At 42.2% G+C, this 26,142-nt stretch overlaps 1 long non-coding RNA gene across 1 annotated transcript; it reads right to left on the minus strand.

The window, feature by feature from the left end:
• Positions 1 to 10,982: 10,982 nt before the first annotated feature.
• LOC122202698 lies at positions 10,983 to 13,820 on the minus strand. Its single transcript, XR_006194809.1, has 3 exons — positions 13,775 to 13,820; positions 11,923 to 12,020; positions 10,983 to 11,375 (listed from the first exon to the last, which is right to left on the minus strand). It is a non-coding gene; the product is annotated as an uncharacterized LOC122202698 (long non-coding RNA).
• Positions 13,821 to 26,142: the final 12,322 nt, after the last annotated feature.

The raw sequence follows: 26,142 nt of genomic DNA on the forward strand, positions 1-26,142 counted from the left end.
CATTGGTTGACTTATACTGAGTGTTTTGAAACCTCTTCGATAATATAAATTATTCCAAAATACCAAGTAGAGGGCAAGACTGCAGGGGTCCAATCATGCTAGTAAACCACCTTCTGACTGGGAGAAGATCAGAAGCAGTTCCTGTGGCAAATATTTGCCTGATTTGGGCTGTTACCACGAATCTTGCTTTGTTTATCTGGAGATCACACAGCCTTTCATGTTTCCATCTAACTGGCAGCTAGAGGCCTTGGCAACCACATAGCTGGGCAGATGTTAGAAATCTGAGCTGAGTTGCAGTAGCTGGAATGTTCAAGTGGGTTCCCCAAAGCCAAGGTCTGGGAAAGAAGTAGGCAAATGGCTTTGGGGACTCCTTCCTTCTCTGCCCAGTCTCTGGTGAGTAGCCCCATCATTGCCCACTGTAACTGGACTGCAGTCACCTTCTACACATGAAAGGCATATCCTTGACCCATAGGTCAATAGCTGGCCCCAGAGCTATTCTCGTGCAGGTGGGTAGAGTTTTTGAGTCAACATCACCACTGAGACAACATTTTGCAAATTTTCTGGCCAGAAATCAATAGATCTGAGTTTCTGACATGTATTATTTTTCTTCTCTTTTTAAAGAACATCTTTTAACATTTTTTGTAAGTCAAGTCTACTAGCGATACATTTTCTCAATTTTTATTTGTCTGAAAGTCTTTATTTCTCCTTCACTTTTAGAGGATAATTTTGTAGGGTACAGAATTCTATGTTGGTGAAGTTTTCCAGTTTTCCTCTCAACATTTCAAACAATTCACATTACTCTCTTCTTGTTTGCCTGGTTTCTGAGGAGAGTCAGATATAATGTTCCCATCTGTAATAAGGTGATTTTTCCTCTGGCTTCTTACGGGATATTTTCTTTGCCTTTGATGATCTGTAGTTTGAAAATGATGTGTCTACATGTAGGGTATTTCGGGTTTTGCCTATTGTTGTTGTTGTTTTAGCATTTATCCTGTTTGATGTTCTATGAAATTCTTGGATCTGAGGTTTGGTATCTAATGTTAATTTGGGGAGATCTCAATTATTATTGTTTCAAATATTTTCTCTGTTCCTTTCTCTCTTTATTCTCCTTCTGGTATTCCCATTACTCATATGTTATACCTTTTTTAGATGTCCCACAACTTCTAGATATCCCATTCTGGTTTTTTTCAGTCTTTATTCTCTTTGTTTTTTGGTTGTTGAGGATTCTATTCTATATCGTAGAGCATAGAGATTCTTTCCTTAGCCATGTCCAGTCTACTAAGAAACCCATCAAAAACATTCTTCATGTCCGTTATGGCGTTTTTGACCTCTAGTCTTTCTTTTTGGTTCTTTCTTAGGATTTCCACCTCTCTCTTTCATTGCCCATCTGTTCTCGCATGCTATCTACTCTATCGATGAAAGCCCTTAGCATACTAATCATGGTTGTTTTAAATTCTCACTCTGACAATTCCAATATAGCTGTCATGTCTGGTTCTAGTGTCAGAGGAGGGGAAGCATCCTACAGTCCTATGATTAGGTCTCTGGACTGTGAACTTCACAAGTGTTTCTCAGCGTTTTTATCCACCTTGGGTGGGACAGGATGGCTAGAGTGGGCTGGAGTTGGGTATTTCCCTTCCCCAGATCAGTCAGGTTTGATCATACCTCAGCAGGTGAGGCTCTAGTTAGCTAGTTTCCCCTGATTTCAAGTCTTACTAAGAAGAACAGAGTGTTCTGATTCCTTTCCTCTCCTCCTACCAGAAGCATGAGGGGATTTTTCTCTTATATTTATGGTGAGCACCTGGTCAAGTTCCTGGAGGCAAATCTCAAAATATTGTGGAAGTCCCTCCATGACTGGATACCCTGGAATGTTTAATTCCCAGATTTCTCTCCCCTGAGCCTCTAGCAATTCAATTCCTTTTCATATTTTCCTACCCCACCACTGCTTCCCAAGGCAGTTTCCTCTCGTGAGTCTTTGGTATAAGCTGTGACTCTCTGTATTTGCCTGTCTTCCCAGTCTTTGAAGCTGTGGTTTGCCCTGTGTCCTCCCCACTCTTATAGATCCAAGAAGAGCTGTAGAACTTCCAGTCTATTCAGCATCTTTTTTTTTTTTCTGTATCTATTATTGATTTCAATGAATACCTTGAAGGGAAAACCACCAAGTGCTGGGCTTATTTTACGTGGTTCACTCCTCTCATGAATTTCTGCCACTTAATTCCTAGCTATGTTGGTATCTCTTCAATGCCTTCAAAAGCTGTTTACTTTGCATTATATCTGGATTTTTAAATTTTTCTTGGCAGAACCATCGGTCTACTTCAGGCTACTCTATTTTGGTCAGACTTAGAACTCCCTCTAATTTTCATCTTATGAAAGACAGACTAACATACATCAACAACTCTAGAATTAGAAAGATCTGTGATTCATTTCTGGCTCTGCCACTTACTGACTTTGAGAACTTGAACCTGTCTACTTAACCTCTTAGTGACCAAATTTACAAAGTGCTATGACTGTTGGAGCTGTCGTTTTAATGGAAGGGGGAAAAAAGTAATAGGAATAAATAAATAAATAAATAAATAAATAAATAAATAAATAAAATAAATAACAATATCTGATTAATGCTATGAAAAGATTACAATTATCCATCATCGTCCTGCAGATAGTATTTAATGACATGGGAATAGACAGCATCCTTTATGGAAACAGGTTAAAGAAGGGAAGGGATTCCCAAACGCAGTTCTGAGAAACGACACGGACATGGTAAAATTGGGTAGAGAAAGAGAGCTGCAGGCAAGTAATAGGTGAAAAATTGTGGAGATGTGGCATCACAGAAGCTGGCAACAGAGAAACTCGTTAGAACAAAGAGGTAAACAGCCCTGTTGAACACTGCTATGATATAAGATAAGGTGAGGGCAAAATAGTGCTTGTCAGATATGATGCTGTGAAAACTGTTGGAAGCTTCGACAAGTGCAGAGATTTTTGTAGACAAAACCAGATAGAGAGGAGTGAAAGAATGAATTAGCAATAAAGAAAGGGACACAGCCTGTTTAGGCAACTTCTGCAAGAAAGTTCAGCCTTGAAGAGGGGGCAGGAAGGGGGGTTATGCTTATAAGATCTCAGCAGAGTGCTTCTCAGGATCTGCCCATCTCCACCTCATAAACTGCAGAGATCTTCAAACTCAGTGCCGGTTTTGTCTTTTCCTCGGCTTTTCCAATGAGCTCTTCCTTCTGTTGTCCATTCATATGGATTTTTGTTCTCCTTTCCCTTTTTTCTTTTTAATATTTTTTAATCTTTATTTATTTTTGAGAGAGGCAGAAACAGAGTGCAAGCCAGGGAGGGGCACAGAGAGAGGGAGACACAGAATCCAAAGCAGGCTCCAGGCTCTGAGCTGTCAGCACAGAGCCTGATGTGGGGCTCGAACCCACAAACCAAGGGATCGTGACCTGAGCCGAAGTTGGGTGCTTAAACGACTGAGCCACCCAGGAGCCCCTGTTCTCATTTCCTTTTTATCAGTGGGTACAACTAATATTATCTTGGGTCAGCCTTTTCTGTTTTTAATGAAAGTTGAGTTCTTTTTCATTTTTTAAAATAACATTTCAGACTATGGTGACTTTAGATAAATTAGTTGGCAGTTAAAAGCTTCTATTTATTCATACTTTTCAAAACATACAGTAATCTCTCCTAAACGGGGGAGTCAAATTGCAGGGTTTCTACAGCAGATTCAAAAGATAGATGGCAGGAAAAGCAGCATGGTAGAGTAGAAAATCAAAAAGATTCTGAGCCAGAAAAATCCTGAGTTCAAGTCTAACCTCTGTGTGCCGTCTGGGGCAATTTCTTAATCTTAATTTTACAAACTTTATAAGAGTTTCTTCTATAGCTTAATCCATATATAATCTGTAAATTATCAGTTTTATATATAAAATCTACCTTTAATTCATTTAATCTTTAATAAAATATTCATCTGTGTGTATATCTATATATCTGTATCTATACATCTCTCCTTAGTGACCTATTGAGAATCCTTGATTAGACATTCAAATACTGGCCATACAATATACGGTTCCTTTTTTTTCTTTTTCCCTGGCTGCCCATCTCTTTAACCAGCAATACCACTTTGAAACAGATACGCCCTGGGGCTCCTGGGTGGCTCAGTCGGTTAATTATCCAACTTCAGCTCACTTCACGATCTTGTGTTCTGTGACTTTGAGCCCCGCATCGGGCTCTGTGCTGACAGCTCAGAGGCCGGAACCTGCTTCAGATTCTGTGTCCCTTTCTCTCTCTGTCCCTCCCCTGCTCGTGCTCTGTCTCTGCCTCTCAAAAATAAATAAACATCGGGGCTTCTGGGTGGCTCAGTCGGTTAAGCATCTGATTTCAGCTCAGGTCATGATCCACAGTTCATGGGTTTGAGCCCCGTGTCAGGCTCTGTGCTGACAGCTCAGAGCCTGGAGCCTGCTTCTGATTCTGTGTCTCCCTTTCTCTCTGCCCCTCCCCTACTCACACACTCTCTCTCTCCCTCTCTCAAAAATAGACATTTATATAAACAAACATTAAAAAAATTTTTTTAAGGTATGCCCTTCTTTCTTCCTTTCTTCCCTGCCTGTTCTTACTGGCACATCATCTTGCATATCTGCTAGACATCATTCAGTTCAGTGCAATCAATTTAAAAAATTTATTTTGCAACTTCCTAGGTCACATAGGCTTTCTTCGACACTCCTCTCCTTTCATTTCATAGGCTGTTTACTGAGCCTGCAGTTCTGAAAACTATTTCTTTATCGCAGCTATTAGAATTATGTTAATAGCCATTTTATAGAACCCGTCTTCCTTCCTCACACGCTTAATTCTTACTTCTGTTTCCTGATTTCCATCCACCCTCTGCCAAATCTCTGCGTTTTCATATTATCGTCTGTATCCCTTGTTGCTCGGTCTGCATTTTTTAGATTTAAAATATTCTGCCTTCTCTCAAGTCCTGTCTTCGGGGCTGGCTACATAATTTGTGAGGCCCAGAGCAAAATGAAAATAAGGTTCTCTTGTTCAAAAAAACAGGAAAAGAAGTGGGGTCACAAATGTAAAACTGTTAAGGTTTTCTCTTACTAATATTTTCTTACTCATAAAATTTGATGAGACAGTAGTGATATTAGTCACAATATAACATAACATAAAAAGAACAGGGATGGCTCCACCTCTCTGGAGGCGGGGCCACTGCTGTTTCTGCTTCTGCCGCTGCTTCCACTGTTGGAACTGCCAGCCTGAGCCCGGGTCCCAGAACTGACCAGTGCCCGAGACGGCTGCAGGCACATGCGTGTGCTGGGCAGCGTCGGGCATGCATGGAGCCCGCCACCCACGGTACCCCGCTGTCCTGACCCAAGATGCACCTGCTGCGGCCCGTACGCATCCCCTCTGCTCACGCTCATCCGCCCATGTCCCGTCTGACTTCATTTACAAAACACAAGTCCAAGGATGAAGTTGTTATGAATTTCAAGATGACCACAGCAGAACACTAAACCAAGTGTGGGCACTTCTGACAAAGGGGTCCCAAGTGACCGTCCCTGTTGTAGGCCCACGGAGTCGGCCAGCCCGGGCTGTCTGTGCCCCTGCTGCTGGCTCCCGCAGGTGCTTGGGAGAATCTGCCTGTGGCACCCCGACGATGGACACACACTGGACTAACATACCTTTCTTTATTCCTGATTTTCAAATTAGTTAAGAGAGGCTCCGAACCCGTGTTTGCAAGGTTTACGTGCCAGCATAGGTTCTATTTATTGTTTAAGTATATGTTCATCTATGTGTATGTCTGTATATCTGTATCTATACATCTCTCCTTAGTGATCTATTGAGAAGCTTTGATTAGATATTCCAATCATGGCCACACAATAAATAGTTCCTTTTGAAATGTGACCTTTGAGTTTGTAGTATTTGTTTCCTAACCTCAATTTACAAATATAAAATAAGGATTCATTTGGTTGTCAAAAAATTAAGAAGTCATGAATGAAACGGTCTCTACCCTCAAGGACCTCCTGATTTCTCATTTAAATCCATACCTCTACAGGTGCTTATTTCTTTCCAGCTATCAAATGGGAACCTTCACAAAGAAATCATCTTGATTTGAATCCAGATGGGTGAAAACCAGTTTCCCAAGTACACAAGGAGGAGAAAGAACAGTTTCAGGCAGCCTGTATGTAAAAGCACAGAAGTGAAAGTTTAGGACATCTAGCAGAAACTGTTGTAGGACATTTGAAGCATGTGACAGAGGGACAAGAAGGAAGTAATAGCAGATGGAGTGATCAGGTCACAGGAGTTTGTAGCCTGAGAAATTTTGGACTGGATCTTTGTCTTAGAAAGACTTTTGGACAGAAGAGTGGCATGGGCACTTAGAGTTGTTGAACATTTTGTTATATATACCTATTGGCTATTTGTATGTTTTCTTTGGAGAAATGTCTATTCGAGTCCTTAATGCCGCTTCTTCATCAGGTTATTTGGGATTTTTTGCTTTTGGTTACAGGTGCTCTTATATATTTTGGCTATTAAATTCTTGTCAGTCATATAGTCCATAAGAATTTTCTCTCGTGCTGTATGAAAAAATTCGTCTGTTGATTGCTTCCTTTGGTGGACAGAAGCTTTTTATTTGGATATATTTCCACTTGTCTGTTCTTATTTTTGCTGACTGTGCTTTTGATGTGACATCCATGAAATCATTGCCATGATCAATGTCACGAGGCTTTCCCTCTATGTGTTCTCCCGGAGTTTTACGGTTTGGGGTCTTACCTTTAAGTCTTTAATTTTGAGTTCATTTTGTCTATGGTGTAAGACAAGAATCAATTTCATTCTTTTGCTTATGGAAATCCAGCTTTCCCAACACCTTTTTGTTGAGCAGACTATTCTTTCCCCACTGTGTATTTTTGACACCCTTGTCAAAGACAGGTTGACTGTATATGTATTGTTTCTGGGCTTTCTAACCTGTTCCATTTGTATATATGTCTGTCTCTATGCCAGTAGCATACTGTTTTGATTACCGTAACTTTGTTATATATTTTGAAATCATGTAGAGTGACCCCTTCAGGTTTTCTCCCCCTCAAGACTGAGGAACTATTTGTAATCTTCTGTACTTCTATATGAATTATATAATTGGCTTTTCTATTTATGTAAAAATGCCATAGGATTTTGATAGGGTTTGCAATGAATCTGTAAGATCACTTTGGGTAAAATGGACATCTTAACAATATTAAATCTCCCAGTCTATAAATAGGGGATATCTTTCCCTTGTTTGTGTCTTCTTTAATTTTTTTGATTAATGTTTTATACTTTTCAGTATACAAGTCTTTCATCTCCATAGTTTCTAAATGTTCTGTTCTTTTCAGTGGTGTTGTAAATGGGATCGTTTTCCTAGCTTTTCAGATAGTTCATTGTTAATGTATAGAAACACAACTGACTTTGGTATATTGATTTTGTATCCTGCAACTTGACTGAATTTATTTCTTAGTTCTAACAGGTTTGTTTGTTTTGAGTCTTTAGGTTTCTCTCTATATAATAAGATCATGCCATCTATAGACAGAGAAAATTTTACTTCTTCCTTTTCCATCTGAACGTCTCTTATTTCTTTCTTTTTCTTAATTGCTCTCTCTAGGATTTCCATGTATATGTTGAATAGAAGTGATAAGAGTGGGTATCCTTGTGTTTTTCCTGATCTCAAAGGGGAAGTTTTCAGTCTTCCCCGTTGATAATTATCCTAGCTTTGAACTTTTCATATATGGCCTTTATTATGTTGAGATACTTTTCTTGTATTCCTAGTTTATTGAATGTTTTTATCATGAAAGTGTGTTGAATCTAGTTAATTGCTTTTTCTGCATCGACTGAGATGATCACTTGATTTTTATCTTTTATTCCATTAAAGTGGTGTATCACACTAATTAAATTGCATTTGTCAAACCACCCTTGCACTCCAGGAATAAATCCTACTTGGTCATGGAGCATGATGTGCTGTACAATTCAGTTAGCTAGTATTTTGTCAAAGATTTTTGAATCTATATTCATGAAAGATATCGGCTCATCATTTTATTTTCTTGTGATGTCTTTGTCTGACTTTGGTATCTGGGTAATGCTGACCTCACAAAATGAGTTTGGAAGTGTTCCTTCATCTTCAGTTTTTTGGAATGACTTGAGAAGTATTGGAATTCATTATTCTTTACATGTTTGGTAGAATTCACCAGTGAAGCCACCTGGTGTTGGGCTTTTCTTTGTCGAGGGGAGGGGTTTGATTATTGATTCAATCTCCATACTAGTTATAGGTCTGTTCAGGTTTTCTATTTATTCATGATTTAGTCTTAGTAGGTTGTATGTTTCTAGGGATTTATCCATTTCTTATAGGTTGTATATTTTATTGCCTAGATTCATTCATGGTAGTCTTTTGTGATCCTTGTTATTTCTGGGACATCAGTTATAATGCCTCCTGTTTCATTTCTGAATTTATTTATTTGAGTATTCTCTGTTTTTTTTCTTAGTCTAGTTAAGCATTTGTCAATTGTTTTTATCTTTTTAAAAAACCAACTCTTAGTTTTGTTGAGACATTTTTGTTGCTGTGTTTTAACATCAGATTACCTTCTGCACACACACCAATTTTTCCAGTATCAACATTAGATTCCTTTTGGCCCTGAATACTCTATGCCTCCAAATGTTCCCCCCTCCTCCCTTAAAGTAACCAGTACTTTGGAGCTCAAACTTACGGACAGAGCTATAGACCGAACAGGAGGCCCATCAAATTTGCCAAGGCTCATTGGAGTATTTCCTCTCTGAAACATCAACTCTAGCAAGATAAAGATTACCTATGATAATTGGGCTCCTTCTGGTTCCCCAGCTGGCCTTCTACTCTGCAGGCAACTCCATCAAACTGGGGGCAGGGGGTAAAATCTCTCAAGGCCCTATGTTTGGGCTTGGATGGACACCTCAATGGGCTTGGTGTGTTCTCTGTGGTCCCTGCCTGACTACATGCCAGATCCTCTCCACTGTGAGTAATCGGCCAGGAGATCTGCTTCTGCTTGAGGTGCAGATTCCTTGAACCAATAATCAGGTACAGCAGCTTCTAGATTCCAGTCAGAAAGGCAGTTGCCTCTCACTCTGCCAGATGCGAAGCGGGAGGATTCATTCTGGAAGCATTTATTGAAGGGCGTGAAGAAAGAGGATGTGCTTTGGAATTACACGAAGTCAAGACCCACCCCTTTTTAATTATGATTCTGAGCAAAACTTTCAGCTTCTTTACACCATGGATTTTGTTTTGTTTTGTTTTGTTTTGCAAGATGTGGATAACAATATTTCTCTTCTGGCATTAAATAAAGGTTAAGTATAATGCATATAGGAATTCCTAGCAGAGCGCCTGGCACATGGATGAGATAAATGGCAGCTGCTCTTCTTTATGCAAAGAAATAAACAAATGATTAACAAGGAATGTTAAGAATCACATTGTCTAGTCTTCACACTATTTTTTCCTTACACAGGGACACTGAGTCCTATAATCTCTACTAAAAATATTTTTTCTGTCTTCTTCTTTTGTGAATATTGAATTTTAGGGTTTTTGTTTTGTTTTGTTTTGTTTTTGCAATAGAGAGCTCCAACTTGGTAGCCTAAGTCATGTTGGTTTCTCAATTCAAGCCTAACTGGGCAGGTCTGTAGAGGCGATTTTGTATATTTCCACTTCAAGAGAATGGAGATTGGGAATGTGATAACTTGGAGCAAGGATGATGGTCCAGTGTTGCAGGGAGAGGTGGCTTTGACTAGTTTGGTGGATTCTCAGTAGATTGCCCTGTAGTATATGAACTAAAGAGATGGGTATTCAAAAAAACAATGAGTGCTATTTCACTAAAAAAAAAACCCATGTGAAAATTGGAGGTTGAGGGCAAACCCTGGGGTCCAACATAATGCAGTGCTGCATGAGTAGTGATCAGAAGTACTCTTGCTAACTGAGATGCTGTTGGGGCACACTGGAGTATCAGAACAAGTATGAAAGACTTTGGTATGGAAAATAGGATTACTCACTGCCCTGTCCGGTGAACACTTCCAGGTTATCTCTACTTTCCACTGTTCTTTGGGCTGTTTTACAACTCTGTAAATTGTGGGAAATGGATATGGATGCAAATGACTCTTGTCTATAGAAATACAAACGAATTGTAGTCAATGGAATGTCATTATTGCCCTGTGAATACGCCATTTTTGCATCTAAGTTAATTTCAACATCTCTTCTCTGCCTAGGCATGCATGATACTTTGAATTTGCCTGTGAACTACTTGAAGGAAACATCTTACTCATCACATTATTATTAATCCAACATTATTATAATATATTACTGTACTACATTATTAATGAGTAAAGTATAAGTGTTCTTTTCATACTTGTATGAGAGATATGGTTATATCCTCTTGAAAAAAATTATATTTTGAGTTGCCTGGGTGGCTCAGTCAGTTCAGTGTCCGATCAAGTGACCTTGATTTTGCTCAGGTCGTAATCTTGTGGTTCACGGGATCAAGCCCCGAATCAGGCTCTGCACTGATGGGGTGGAGCCTACGTGGGATTCTTTCTCTCCTCTTTCTCTGCCCCTCCCCCTGCTCGCTCACTCTCTCACTCTCTCTGTCTCTCTCAAAATAAAGAAATAAACATTTTTTAAATGGCTAGAAAAAATAATCTTTGAACAGTTTGGGATGTCATCCACTGAAATGCTCCGTGGACTCACCTGACAGAGGCAGGTTAAATGTGTTGCCAGAGAAGTTCACAGCAGGTAAGTTATTCTCCATGGTGGCAGCAATGATTGGGAATTTTACCCGACCAACCGGTCATCTCCCTCAATGGGTTGGTGGCTTATAGAGATCTGTTCTGTGTTGACAGAGAATCTGGCTTGTTAGTTTTTTGTTTGTCATTATGCCTATCGCTTCTCAGCCCTTTGGCTAAGATCAAGTGTCATTACCCTTATTGTGACTCAAATCAACTAAGAACAGATGGTCACGAGGTGCAAGTACAGCTCATTGAGATTTAGTTGAGATCAATCATAACTCTATCAAGGAGGGACATGGGGTCAGAGGACCCCGTCCAAGCCTGAAAAGGGGTCTGCGAGATTCCCACTGGAGGCTGAGATTCGAAGGTGGACTAAGAATGGGGAGACAAAGGGCAATGTCCCAGGTAGAGGAAGTGACATATGGGAAGAAGTGTCAGGGGCTTCGTACAGTGCAACTAAGCCATTCTTTTGTCATAACCATGACTGAGTATTCTATGTTCTGTCCACACGTGTGCTTGAAAAAGTGAAAAATCAGTAAGGACCACCTATGTGATGATGGCCATGAGAATGCACAGGTTTTGGAGTGAAGGTGTCCATTCCTGGGCCAGTAAAGAGAAGGTCTCTATAGCTGGATCTGAAATGGAAAAGAGAGGTCTGTCTCCAAATTCACCAAGTTATTCTGCCTTCCAACCCTCCAGGACATACTGGCAAGGGGTTTCAAAAGTAAATACGCTAGAATATTTCTTTTAGTAACGTTAGATATTTTCTGTCCCCACGTACACACCACCACAGTCCTGGGCTCCATGCCCAATGTACCCTAAGGCAGACATCTGGCTAGGATGACTTGGGGAAGCCCAAAAGGAGCTGTCCACGGCCAGCATCCTGTGACCCCGGGCACCCTTTGGAGTATCCCCCAGGAGTAAGAGGAACACCCTCTCTTAGTGGCATGCAAAAGACTGGAGAGGGTAAAGGAGAAGACACTAGCCCCTCCTGAGTGGCTACTCTCTTCTCTGGCTACCGTGGACCTCAAATGGCTTTTCTTGTCCGTTTAGGACACAGACACACATGCCAGGACTGTTTTCTCCCTTCCACTCACTCTCCCTCCGCCTCTCTAAGTCATCCAACTCATGCCGGTGGAACACTTAACAGTCTGGCCATTTTCACCGCCCCCCCCCCCCGACCTTCTCTGGCTCCCTCCTCCATCTTCCCCTCATGAGAGGGGAGCGTAGGCAGCCAACTCGGTTTCTTGTCTACACCGATTCTCTTTAGTGACGCATGCCTGCAAGCAAAGCAGAGGAAGGATTCAGAGACTTATGTGGATCATTCGGGTTTAAAACCCCTGATCTGTTTTCTGTTGGGAAAACACAAGCATCTAATTGCTCAAGCTCCTATTTCATGTTGCCTGGGTTTCAATCCAGAAAAGTCTAGCACTGTAAAGGATACACAAGATTACCTGTTAAAGTACCCCAATCTCCGTGTAATAGATGAAGATTAAATCAAGACGAGGGAGGATAAAGGATCCCCGTCCCACCCCATTATGGGCCGAATCGTGTCCCCTTCCCAAAATTCATGTGTTGAACCCTAACTCCCAGTACTTCAGATGTAACCTTATTTGCAGACAAGGTCTTTGCAGAGGTGATTCCGTTAAAATGAGGTCATTAGAGGGGCCTTAATCCAGGATGACTGGGAAAACTTGGACACAGCACAGAGGAAGACCATGTGAAGACACAGAGAGAAGGCAGTCGTCTACACGCCCAGGTAGAGCCCTCAGAAGAAAGTGAACCTTCTGACACCTAGATCTCAGACTTCCAAGCCTCCAGATGAGAAAATACATTTCTGCATCCAGTGTGTGCCACTTTGTTAAGGCGGCCTTAAGCAAACTAATACACCCCTAGACTACACAGCCGGAGGCGGCAGCTAGAGAAGCCTCGGGGCCTGTCCCCATTCTCTGCTCTGCCTGCCGCCTCAGGCTTCTGCCCATTGTCTCATTCTTGCCTTGATGGGTTTCTCTCCTCTCCTAGGTCAGCACCCAGCACATTTGGACTCTGAAGGATGAGTATCTGATTACAAAGAAAGGGAAAGCCGATGAGAAAATATGTAAAAGAAAAGAAAGAGCGTCAGTGACATTGTGGGGGAACTGTCCGCCTGGCAGGTGGGGTCAGTGAAGAAGCTGGGGAGACATGAGGAAAAATCGGGAACGGTCCAGAGACCAGGGTGGAACAGCAGGCAGGGCTGGGCCCTGGGGCATCTGGTCTGTCAGCTAAGGATCTCCCACTTTATCCTATAAACAATGGGGGCCCCCCCGAAGGATTTGAGTCATGGAAGGATGGTCAGATTTCGTCTCTGACAGCAGAGGAGACCTGGATGGTTGTAAAGAGACCAGAAGCAGAAAACCCGCTCCACTGGAGACCGCTCCAAAGGTCCCTGTGAATGACGGTGGCACTCTGCAGGCCTGGGTGCACCTCACAAACAATGATGAGCCGGGACGACCACACATTGCCTTTCCTATTTCTCTGCTACCCCCAGAGCAGCCAGGGGAGGGGTTCAAGGGAGGACAGATATATTCTGCAGCCACTGAGAGCGGGAGGGGAGCTCAGTCTCAGGGACTATTTTCTAACTGTCAGAGCTAAAAGAACAAAGCAATTCGCCACGTTTGAAGGGCATATGATCCAATAATTCTCGTTCTGGGTCTACATCCAAAGGAAATGAAAACGAGCATTTGTTATTCACAAGAGCCAAGATGTAGAAGCAACCTAGTGTCTGTCAAAATGGATAAAGAAGATGCAGTACATATACACAATGAATGGTATTGTTCAGCCATGAAAAAGAAGGAAATCCTGCCCTTTGCGACACGGATGGACCTTGAGGACATTACGCTAAGTCAGGTAAGTCAGGCAAAGACAACTGCTGTGTGATCTCACTTCTACGTGGAATCTAAAAAAGCTGAACTCAAAAACAGAGACTAGAATGTGGCCACTAGGGGCTGGAGGTGGCAGGGGGGAGCTGGGGAGCCGTTTAGGGTTACAGACTTACAGCTAGCCAATAACGAAGCCCTGGAGGTGTAATGCACAGCATAGTGATTACAGACAACAGTACTGTCTCAGAAACTTCCAAGTCGCTAAGAGACAAGGTCTTAATTGTTCTCATCACAAACGTGATATCTATGTGATGTGAGAGTGGCGCTAGCTAACACCACGGTGGTAGTCATCCCGTGATATATGAATGTATCGAATCAACACATTGTACACCTTAAACTTACACAATGTTATATGTCAATTACATCTCGGTTAGAATAATCAGCTTGAAGAGCAGTTAAGATCTCGTGCATGTGAAAGCAGTCCTGTATGAAAGGCAGAGAGGCCTTATAGAAACGATAAGGAAGCAGCGGTTTCCCCGTTGATAAGAGTTTAACAAATAAAATCCACATGTCATTTACGTTTGTTTGGCCCAGTGAACTGTTGCTTAGCTCCATATCCCTGTAGATAGGGAGATACAGGAGTAACCTGGTAGTGAGGTTATTTCATTTGGAGCATGTTCCGTGTTCTTAAGCTAAGAGGTGACTATGGGAAAGATCTAGAAGGAGGTATTAAAGTGTTTGAGCAGCATGGAAGATGACAGGAGAGGCAGCACATAGAAGCTCATTCACAGCAAGATTACAAAAACAGGAGGACGTTATTACTTTTCAATTATGTGATAACGTTCCTATAAAAGTAATTTATAGACAGACCCCAGGCAAAGCTGGGAAGCTGAGCTTGTGGGTTTTAGAGAAGAACCCATAAGCTCCAGTTGGGAATTGTGTTGAGTTTGTGTTTCATGGTTGAGGTCACAACTCTCAGATTTCAAAATTGCTATGCAGTGGGCAGCAACAAAGCCAGTTACAAACCCAATGAATCAGGAAGGAATCTAGAGAATTTACACATCCCAAGCTCCACACTGTGCAGAAGCAGGTGACTTTCTAAGAGTTTTGTGTTCACTTCTCTGAGTGTTGGGACAGTGTCAGGGGAGGGTGACTAGCCCCAGATGCACAAGGGCCGCCAGGGACCAGGAGCAGGCAGGCTCAGCAGGCTGGTGATTGCTTTTACTCATAGACATAAATGGAGCTTGGGAGTAGTTTTGCAAATGAAATGAAGAGGGAAGGACAAACCTCACCTTTTATCTTATTAAGGCAGCACTGTGATTTTAAACTAGGATTGGATGGGAAATGGGAATTTGTGGCCAATGTAAAGGAATCAAATCTAGTCTGGGGTGGGAAAAGAAAGTCCTCTGAGTCAGTAACATTGACATTAGAGCTCAGGTCTACATAGACTCAGGAGTGTCGGGGAGAGTAAGCCAGGCATAAGAACTGCATGTTCAAAGGCCCTGAGGCAGAAAGGAGTCTGATGGGTTTCAAGAGAAGAGAGAAGACTGTTATGGCTACAGCCATGTGTGACAGTGTTGAGATAGAAGATAGAGCTGGAAGAGGGGGCCAGAGACTCATGATGCAGGGCATTGTAGGCCATTCTAAGCACTGAAAGAAAATTCTCTGCCATGGTGTGGGCATGTCACCAAGAGCAATGCAGATGAAATGTCTCTCTAGAGGCCACAAAATATTGGAAAAGCTCTGCCTTAAGGATAAGTCCTTTGGAATGGAAGATCCTTCCACTTTCAGACCGAAGGTCCCTCCCATCAGCGATGTACAGTCATGCTGAAATGGAAACAGTGGACTTCAGTGTGCCAACTGGGTAAAGACCATCTGGAACATTCCCAGTCACCTACTCACCACCATCCATCCCGCCATCACTCTAAGCCCAGAGAGATTACTTTCTTCAAATTTTCCCTTCCTCTTTTTATTCGCCTTCCATTTCTCTCTTCCTCCTGCCTTCTGCCCCAATCTGTCCTTCCCTTCCTTCCTTCCTTCCTTCCTTCCTTCTTTCCTTCCTTCTTTCCTTCCTTCCTTCCTTCTTTCCTTCCTTCCTTCCTTCTTTCCTTCCTTCCTTCCTTCTTTCCTTCCTTCCTTCCTTCCTTCCTTCCTTCCTTCCTTCCTTCCTTCTTTCCTTCCTTCTTCTATTTTTTCATACCTTTATTGAGGTATTAAAACTTCACACATTTATCTATAATACATTCATGAAGGCATCACTACAGTCAAGATGGTAAACATAACCATCACCACCAAATGTGTTCCTGTGCACATTAGTAATACATCCTTGTAATCAGTCCCATGCTGGGGCAATTCAACCGCTGTTACTTTTGTCACTAATAATTACTTTGTATTTTGGAGTTTTTATGAACAGGATACTATGTCCCCTTTTGGTCTGGCTTCTTTCCCTCAGTATAATTATTTTGAGATTCATCCACGTTGCCCATAGCAATACAGTACCCCTTTATATTACTGCGTAGCCTTAATGTATGGAGGTAGCACAATTGCTTATCCGTTGAGGCACTGAAGGACATCAGGACTGCTTTCAGACTTTGGCTGTTACAAAAAAAAAAGCTGTACGGGGGCACCTGGGGGGCTCAGTTGGCACAGTGTCCAACTCCGGCTCAGATCATGATCTCGTGGTTTGCGAGTTTGAGCCCCACATTGGGCTCTCTGCTGTCAGCCCAGAGCCCACTTTGGATCCTCTCTTCCCCCTCTCTCTTTGCACCTCCCCCGCTCATACTCTCTCTCTGAAAAATAAATAAACATTAAAAAAAATAAGGCTGCATCAACACTCATGTACAAGTCTTCACGGAGACATAGGCTTTCGTTTCTTTGGGGGAAACACCCAGAAGGAAATGGCTAGATCATTTGGTAGGCATATGCTTAGCTTTTTAAGAAACTGACAAACTTTTCCAAACTGGCTGTCTCATTTCATAGCCCCAGCTAACATCTTCTCCCCAAGTAACAGATGAAAGTTCCAGTTTCTCCACATCCTTACCAGCACTTGGTATGTCCACTCCTTTTATATGAACCATACCAACAGATGAGAAGTGGCATTTCACTGGGATTTTAATTTAGTTGAGTGTCTTTTCATATGTTATTTGCTCTTTGGGGGAGTATCTGTTCAAATCTTTTAACTATTCTTTTCCTGGGTTGTTCGTTTTCGTCTTACTAACTTTTGAGGGTCCATTATACGTTGGCTATAAGTCATTTATCAAATATTTGCTCTGCCAGTATTTTCACCCAGTAATGGTTCATCTTTTCATTCTCCTCACAGTGTCTTTCAAAGAAGTGTTTTTAGTATTTATGAAGTCAAATTCATCATTTTTTAAAAATAGACTGCACTTTCGGTGGTGTTGCTAAGAAATCTTCGCCTTACACAAGCTCACAAATATTTTCTCCTATGTTTTCATATGTTTCACATGTTTCCTAAGTTTTATCACTTTAGACTTTACATTTAGATCTACTATCCGTTTTGAATTCCTTTTTGCATCTGGATCAAAGTTCATCATTCGTGCGTGTAGAGATCCAATTGTCCCAGCACTAATTGTTGAAAAGACTCTTTTCTCCACTGAATTGCCTCTGTGCTTTTGTCAAAAATTACTTGTCCTACGTGTGTGCCAGTCCATTTCTGGCCTCTGTTCTGTTCCTTTGATGAGCTTTTCTATCTTTGTGCCAATAGCACACTGTTTTGATTACCATAGCTTTATAATAAGTCTTAAGTTGTGCTAGCTCTCTAACTTGGCTCTTCTTTTTCTATGGTGTTTTTGGCAAATCTAGATTCTTTGTATTTCCATGTGAATTTTTAGTACCAGCTTGTAAATTTCTTTTTTTTAATGTTTTTAATGTTTCTTTATTTTTCAGAGAGAAAGAGAGAGAGAGTATGTGTTGGGGGGAGGAGCAGAGAAAGGGAGAGACACAGAATCCAAAGCAGAATCCAGGCTCTGAGCTGTCAGCACAGAGCCCAATGTGGGGCTTGAACTCACTGACCATGAGTTCGTGACCTGAGCCAAAGTCGGACACTTAATCAAGTGAGCCACCCAGGCGCCCCTCAGCTTATACATTTCTATAAGAAATCCTGCTAGGATTTTGATTAGGATTATATTGAATCTCTAGATTGGTTTGGGGAGAATTGATACCATGAAAACATAGAACTTTCTGATCCATTTACAAGGTATACCTCTCCACTTATTTGGATCTGTTCAAATTTTACTCAACAATATTTCTAATTTTTAGCGTACAGATTTTTCACATCTTGTCAGATTTATCAACAAGTAATTAATATTTTTGATGTTATTATAAATATTGCTGGCTTTTTAATTGGTAGGATTTTACCATTCATTTCTAGTATATAGGAATAGCATGATTTCTTAATACGGTAACCTGTAAATTGCTTAACTCACTTATTAGTGCTAGTAGTTTTTTGTTTTTGTTTTTGTTTTTTTAGATTCCATTTCTACATAGGCAGTCAAACACCTATAAAAGAAAGCATTTTGCTTCTTCTTGCTTTCCAATCTGGATGCATTGCCTTGAGGCTCCAATACAATGTTGAAAAGAAGATGTGAGACTGGACCTCCTTGTCTTTTTTCCTGATCTCAAGCAGGAAAACATTCAATTTTTCACTAATCAATGTGATATAAGCTGTATGGTTTTTGTAGATGTTCTTTATAGGTTGAGAAAATTCTTCATTTGGTGAAAGTTGGTTAGCAACCGATGATACATTTTATCAAAAACCTTTTTGCAACTATTTAAATGATCATATGGCTTTTCCTTTTTAGTTCATTAGTATGGTAAATTATACTGATAGATTTTCAAATGTTAAACCAACCCTGCATTCTTGAGGTAAACCTCACTTGGCTGTGATGTATCATCCTTTTGATATATTTTTGGATTTGATTTGCTACATTTTGTTTCATTTTGTTCAAATCATTGCACCTTATTTCAAGAGAGAGACTGGTCTGTAGTTTGCTTGCCCTGTCTCTCCCTGGGTTGATATCAGGGTAATTACTGGATTCTAAACATAAGTTAGGAAGTGTTCCCTCTTCTTCAGTTTTCTGGAAGTACTGAATATAGTGAGTATTATTTCCTTTCTGGTAAATTTCATGAGGGAAGCTACCTGAAGGAGAGAGGTTTTGGTGGGAATATTTTTCATTACAAATTCAGTTTCTTGGGGCACCTGGGTGGCTCAGTCGGTTGAGCGTCCAACTTCTGCTCAGGTCACAATCCCTTGGTTTGTGGGTTCCAATCCCGCATCAGGCTCTGTGCTGATGGCTCAGAGCCTAGAGGCTGCTTCAGATTCTGTCTCCCTCTCTCTCTCTCTCTCTACCACTCCCTCACTTGCATTCTGTCTCTCTCCCTCAAAAATAAATGAAAACATTAAAAATTTTAAAAAAAATTCAGTTTCTTTCATAGATAGAAGGGTCTGCATCTTATCCATTCTTCTTGACGGAGGTTTGGCAATTAGTACGCTGTCGTGATTTATGAAAGTTTGCATGTAGGGAAGAATGGATTAATTACAAACCAAAGGAACAAGCACTTCACTGTTTGGAGATACCGATTATGTACATATTTAGGCCAAAGTGGCAAACTGTCCTAAAATGGCAAAAGAAATCTCCTGGAGGCAGGCATTTTCTGAAGCAGAGAAGCTGGTGCCTGCTGGGGGATTTCAGGGGTTCTTCTGGGGTCAGGGTTGTGTTTGAGAAGCCCCCTTCACCAGAGGACCCTACTCCATTCCTTCGGGACCCTGCACCCATCAGCAGACAGGGCTTTAGGATACAACTAAGTTATTGGGAATACTCATCTGACACCCAGGCCACAAAGATCTTGTGGGAATAGAGACCCCACCAGGTTGTAGAGTCTTTCTGAGAGTGTCAGATCTCTCCCCCCTTTACACAAACCCTCTCTTTCTGGGGAGTCAATATCCCCAACCTTACCATCACCCTGCTAAGTTTTCCTTCCAAGACAAGGTAATGGGTAATACAAGTAGAGAGATGCCCCAATTCCTACAACTGATGCTTGTATTTGCCTCTGGCCCTAAGGTACCCTGCTTTCCTGACACCGAGATACAGTGGAGTGGGCAGTATGAGTGAGTATGAGTGTGAGTCTGCATGCACAAGCATGTGAGAGAGTGGTGGGAGGGGGGGGTGCCTGTGTGTGCACGTAGCGTGTAGGTGTGTTGGATTTATGGAGGAGGTGGTTCTTTTGTAATCTGAGGAGCTGAAAAACAGCCAATGACTTCAGCCTGTCTCTGGGTGTGGCGTTCCTTGGTCTGGGGTTCTTCTAAGGGAGGGAGGCCTCCTAGCCAAAGCTTCGCCTGGACACTGGCTCAAGTCCATAACCTTGAGGTGCACAATGGCCAAAACTGTCATTGTTTGGAGGAACAACTCTCCAGTGGGTTTCTGAAATGGTCACAACCAGCTTTTTATTATTAAAGAAACCAAAGCCAACAGTTTTCCTTGATGATGTGCACGGAGAAGGAAAAAAATGAAAACCAGCTTCCCACTGTGATATCGCTTCAAAATGAGGTCCACTCTGTGCCCGTCCCCACCCTGAGGAGAGCTAGAATCTCAACAGGGTGGTGTCCTTCCCCAGGCAGCTCTTCCAGACACCGTCACACTGGACTCTGCCATGCCTACTGCACGGAGCGAATGTCCTACTGGGCTCTCTTTAAAAGACGAAGGCTACAGACCTGGAGTCCGGGTTTGAAATGGGAAACTAACGTAATCCTTGGAAGAGACTGTGGGATTGCCAGCTGGGCTCACAGACACTTTTCCTGTCTTGCAACACACGTTCTGAGTTTGGCCAGAATCATTGTCCCCTAGGTTCTCTGAAAGTGCCTCTTCCCATGGGCAGAGAAAGAAGATAGTGTGTGTGCTGAGGTTTCTCTCCATTTGTCAAGTGTCACCAACAGTGAACACTGATCCTGAGCATCCCGTCAGACAGCTTGACATGCGGTTAGTGTAACGCAAGAATCAGACCAACATTAACGAATACAGATAAGTGGAGATTCTAAAACCACAGAGTCTCTTATGTAACTATTTCAAAATGTTCTCTCTCCTTGAGCCCCCTCCCCACCCACAAATAAATAACACCACAAATGAAGATTTGGAGAGGTCTCCTTCTGCCACCACTCAAATGCTCTCTTTCCTCATTTCTACAGGGATCAAGGGCCTTTGTCTTACTCGTCACTGCATTTCCTGTACACACGGTGGGGGCTGGGCACAGGTCAAACATATTAATTTTGTTTTCTATTCACAAATTGAGATGACTACAAACACAATGAATAATAAATGAGTCGAAGTCACTACATTCATGATGAGATGCAAATAAGCAAGAAAAAAATCCTATGTTTTCCCCCACGCATTTGTTTGGGTGCCAGAACTTGTCCAGGTAACCCCAACTTCAACACTTACGTTGGCCTTCTTCCTGTGCAATAGTTTCCTCTTTTACCAGATGGAAATTGCCTGTTTCCCCTGCGAAATGTGGAGAGGAATGTGAAGAGCAAACATGTGACAATGCCGGATTCACTCAGGATAAGCACAGGAGAGAGAAGGATCCTCAGAGAATCTTTGGGCTTTCCCATTCAATCTCTACTTCTCCAGATGCTCTTGGCTTTCTCATTGGGCTCCTGCTTTACCCTTCTTCCCTCTTCTTTCTTCCCTTTCCCCCCTTCTCTCCCTCCCTCCCCTCCTTCCTTTCTTTCTTTCCCAATCTATCTGATGCAGAAGAGGTTTACTGTGCGGATACCTAGCTCCACCATATCAATATCACGCACAGAGCCCCTGACAGAATTCCTCTCCCATTGCCCTGTTCCATGACATTGAAACTTCAACTTGGCATTTGAGTCTTTCTACTATGTGGTTTCAACTCACCACCCTTCAGAAGGAGGACTTGGGAGGCTGAGGGTTTCTCCATGACAGAGCAGGTGAGGAAGCTATTTATAAACTGAGGGGAAGTAGCCTGGAGAAGAAAGGATGTACAGGGCTTAGGTGGAAAAGCCTAGTATGTCAAGGCCTCCCTGTTCTTTTCCCCTGTGCTGCCTGGGCACCAGTGATCCTAGCTTTCCCCATTTTTTTTTAATTTAAATTTTTTAATGTTTACTTATTCTTGAGAAGAGAGAAAGAGAGAAAGAGCAGGGGAAGGGCAGAGAGAGAGGGAGGCACAGAATCTGAAGCAGGTTCCAGGTTCCACACTGTCAGCACAGAGCCTGATATGGGACTCGAACTCGTGAACCATGAAATCGTGACCTGAGCCGAAGTCAGAGGCTTAACAGACTGAGCCCCCCAGGCGCCCCCTGGCTTTCCCCATTGTTGACTGTGCCTGGCCCTTCAAGGCTCATGAGAGTTCCCCACGCTTCCTAGAATAAACATTTCTTCACTCGTGCCTTCCTACCTGATGGAAGTTCTACCAGCATTCAAGTGCAAGCTACCTCCTTTGTGCAGATTTTTCCTGACCCTCCTCAGTAGCTTTGGATTTCTTCCCCTGAACCACAGTGTTTTCTGTTCTAATTCAAGCCACCCAGTGACGTCCATGCTCTGGGATGCGGGACTGGTCTCTCCTACAGGAAGGGTTAAGGCCAGAGGAGGAGACGGTGAAGCTGAAGAGACAGGCAGTGCGGGCTTGGCCCGAGGGTGATATCCGCAGCTCTGACCACTACATCATCCTCCTTTTTACCTATTGTCATACAGAAGGGCAATTGGGGCTGACTGATGAATCCACAGGGACATGAAATAAATGCAATATATTTCATAGCAGCCAGAACGATTTCATTTTATTTTTAAGAATTACATGGGTTGCTTTTGTGGAGCTCCCAACTAATGCCATGGGCACCAGAACTGACCTCATAGACCACGGAGAGGTCGTACCTCAGGGCAACTCTGAGCCAGGCTGTCCAGGCTCAACCCCGAGTTGTCCCACAATTAGCTGGTGATCTGGGCAGCGGGCCTACCCTTCTTGTGCCTCCTTCCGCTCATCTGTAACATTACAGTAATGTGTAGACCCCATAGGTTTGTTGTGAGGCTTCAGTAACTATGTAAATACTCAGAGTAGTAACTGCTCCAGGGGAAACTCTCCAAGTACTGATGCCCACTCTGTAATAGATCAGATCCGGAGCCGTTGGTGTCCGTCAGAGCCACACGGACCCTTCCGAATCCTAATCTGAGCACTTTCATCATGTTCTAGGAAATTCAATCAAACAAAAGGGCAGCCACATTGAGCAACAGGGCCCCCTGTAAATAATTTTGCTTTGAATTTCTGCAAAACACATTCTGCGGTGCCAACCAAGTTCACAAAAACAATTGCTTGGGGAGTCTGTTTTCTTAACTTCTAAATAATAGCTCTGCATTGCCTGGAGGAATGTTATTTACATTTGCAAATTTAAGGTTTGTGAAAGAATTTGCCATAAGAGAATTTGAAAACTCAGCAAGTTTTTAGGTTAGTGACTGGCTTTTCAAGTTTTAAATTTCCTTCACTTTCATACAAAGCTAACTCTCATATCCAAATATTGCAACCAACTCAGTGCAGAAAATAACTCTGTAATAGTTAGATCTTTGTTTAAAATCTAGCTCTGCCCTTAGGGAAATCACATGCATTCACCACATCTTGGTGCCTTCTACTCAAGTGGGAAACATGGAACTCTTTTCATGATTTTTATGAATCTTAACACAGAAAATGTACATGCTATCCTTGTTTTTAGATAAAAGGCTCAAAAAATAATAGTAGATACTGGTTTGGGGGATGATATTTGCTATATGCTACACAACTTACTTATGTCCATAGATTTTTCCCCAAGAGATTTTGAACATCTCAAGTTGAAAGAAGTTTAAGAAACTGAAATTTAGGCAGGCAGCCAGGTGGAGTCCCATGGAGTGTTTAGAATGGGCAGAGGGAGAAGACACAGCACAAAGATAAGAACAAAAGGTGCCAGGGCGCTTGAGTGTCTCGGTAGGTTGAGCGTCGACTTCCGCTCAAGTCCTAATCTCACAGCTCAGTTCGTGAGTTCGAACCCCACATCGGGCTCTCTGCTGTCAGTGCAGAGCCCGCTCCAGATTCTTTGTCCTCCTTTCTCTCTGCCCCTCCCCTGCTCACACTCTCAAAAATAAATAAACATTAAAAAGAAAAGAACCAAAGATATCAAATTCAATAGAACAGAATATTGAGATAAAAACTAAGAAAGTCTCTTAGAATCGTTACACATGATTTTAGCAACATTGTGTTGGCCTAAAGGTCAATTGGCCTAAATTTCCTTGAGAATCTTACCTAAAGGTAAGTTGACTCAAGTTCATGTTGAAAAACAAGACAATGTGGCCTAAGGGCATCAAAAGCGACTATTAAACTCCTGGGTCACTTTGGACACATCCTGGTGGGTAGTTTTGTAAACCTTGATCTGTCTCAGGGCAAGTACGTCAGGTTTTCAGCAACTCTTTCTAATGCCCATAAATGTGATTCAATTTTAAGTTGTTGTTCCTACTCTGTAGAACTTTAAGTAGTAAAAAGATGGAACAAATAATGCCCAACAGTAGATTATCTGGGACAATTTCTTAGAAAAATAACAGTGATTTGTAGGATTTAATTTATATAGAAAAGATATTTAAGGATGTAATTCCAACACGGGGCTGAGTGGTTGTTCAAAGTTGGGTGGGACTGTGGAGGGTTTTGTTGTTATTCTTTCGTTTTTCTGTATTTTTTTTTTTAATGTTTACTTATTTTTGAGACAGAGAGACAGCATGAACGGGGGAGGGCCAGAGAGAGAAGGAGACACAGAATCCAAAACAGGCTGTCAGCACAGAGCCCGACGCAGGGCTCGAACTCACGGACCACGAGATCATGACCTTAGCCCAAGTCGGACGCTTAACCGACTGAGCCACCCAGGCGCCCCTGTATTTTTAAATTGTTTAATGAACATGATTTCCTTTCATAATAGAAAAAAAAGTCTACATGAAAGAGAAAAAGATCTGGAACATTCAGATGTGTTTAAAGAATATTTTCTGGAAAGAGTATTTTCATTTCATTTAAAGCCCATGTCGCATGGGTTTGTAAGGGAAAATTCCAGAATTCAAGGCCAGGGAATTGAGGGGAATGAGCTCATGACCAAGGAGAGGCATGTGTGTGTCTGAGAAAGACACACCAGAACCTCTGATACATTCCTTTTTCCCCTCCATCCCTTTATCTTCTGCCATTTGGTGAAAATCATGATCACTGCTGAATATCCACAGATTGGGCTTTGCATTACAATGCAATCTTCTGTGCACCCGTTTTCACCACTCAAGTCGGAGTGCCCCAGAGCCCCTGGCTTTACTCCTCTTGGTGTGCCTAGACAGTGCAAAGATGAGGGCAAGACATTTGACAGCTTCTGTAGTTCTTTGTTGGTATCATCCGCTTGTTCAGGAATAGCACATAGCTAGTAATTCCTCCGACAAGAGCCCTTCACAGGAAAGTACACAAACAAGGATCTGAAGCTGTGCAAATGTCACCAAATGAAGACAGGGGTGGGAAAATTGGTCACTGTGTATACATTTGGTACATGATGCATGGCACAGGGCCCTCATGGCAAAGCTACCACGTATGATGTATAAACAAAGACATCACACTCACAATTTGTTGCTGGCTGCATCATATTTTTACCGCTCAGCTGAAATGTAATTAGTCACTGGTTTGGGTTTGGATCACTGCAGGGTTTTTTTTGTTTGTTTAACTCAAGCTCTTAAAGACAAATGAAGACATTCCTTCTGTTGAATGCATACAAGAGTTACAGCTTCTTGATGAAATTCATTTATTTTTTAATTCCACATGACTCTGAACTGTTCAATGGAGCAATGCTGTAATTTTCGAATTACCTAATTACAAACTGTAGCTGAAGGAAGCATGTTTTTGAACTTGTAGCTCGGATGGATTTGGCAATATTGGTATTTTCCTTTCTCAACTTTCCCAGCCCTTTGGCTAAGGCATCTGTGCCCTGCATGTGTTCCTCATTAGAGCACTGTCTCTCATTTAGGGGGGAGTTTCAGTGCCTTAGATGGAACTAAGAAATGCTTTCTCTCTGGAAGCATCAGTGTACCTTGCCAGAACCATCTGAGCAAGGCAGGGAGAGTCAGGCCCCCTGAAAGACTGACAAAGTCCACTTCACGGGATCGGAGAGGGAAGATAGAACATCTGGGGTTTGACAAGACAACTCTTTCAAATGACTCAATCAGACGGACTTTGGGAAATAGAACCCACTGTGTTCCAACCACCAGCTGCATGCCATGGCACATGAGTCATCAGAGATAAGTGGCTCTGAGGGGGAAAAAAAGGAAACTCAGAGGTTCCTGAAGATTTGGAGAAGAAAAGCCTGCTTCTCCTATCTCGCCGGAATCATTGCTGTGGTCCCAGCCGAGCCGTCAACGAGAACACAAGAACATGGTGAGGGAAAGGGCATATTAGTGTGCCAGGAACACCACAACGACACCCCATGGTTCTTAGTGGCTTAACAAACAGAAATTATCTCTCTCGGTTCGGGAGGCTT

Source organism: Panthera leo, chromosome D2 (genome assembly GCF_018350215.1).
Source record: "Panthera leo isolate Ple1 chromosome D2, P.leo_Ple1_pat1.1, whole genome shotgun sequence".
Classification (NCBI taxonomy): Eukaryota; Metazoa; Chordata; class Mammalia; order Carnivora; family Felidae; genus Panthera; species Panthera leo.